Here is a 341-nt window from a genome sequence, read left to right on the forward strand (position 1 = left end):
CCGAACTGGAAAACAAGGACTTACACACTGGCAATCATCTGGCTATTTAACTGTGACATTAATATTGTCTTTTGGTCTTGGAATTGCTATTTGTGCATGAGGCTCCCCAAAGCACAGGAGCAGGGGAAGAAGGGGCTGGGAGGGGAGAAGCCAAGGCAACCGCACTGCTGTTAATTGGCCCTGTGCCAAGTGATTGCGACAATGAATGGGTTCATTCAGTAGTAAAGATGCTGCTTCTGGGGCTGGCCTTCAGTGTGAGTAGTGGTGGGCTTGCTATTTACACGCTCGGGGTCATGCCACCAACCGACGTGCTCTTGTAAGAGACTCTTGCATGCCATTGG

The 341-nt window shown here is 50.1% G+C and overlaps 1 protein-coding gene across 1 annotated transcript in view; it reads right to left on the reverse strand.

The window, feature by feature from the left end:
* LOC119594049 (elongation of very long chain fatty acids protein-like) overlaps positions 1–341 on the reverse strand; it is a gene marked incomplete in the record, with an annotated part of 45,869 nt that continues 45,528 nt past the window's right edge. Inside the window, 1 exon segment of the mRNA XM_037943083.1 lies at positions 1–247.

Source organism: Penaeus monodon, chromosome 33, assembly GCF_015228065.2.
Source record: "Penaeus monodon isolate SGIC_2016 chromosome 33, NSTDA_Pmon_1, whole genome shotgun sequence".
Taxonomy (NCBI): Eukaryota; Metazoa; Arthropoda; class Malacostraca; order Decapoda; family Penaeidae; genus Penaeus; species Penaeus monodon.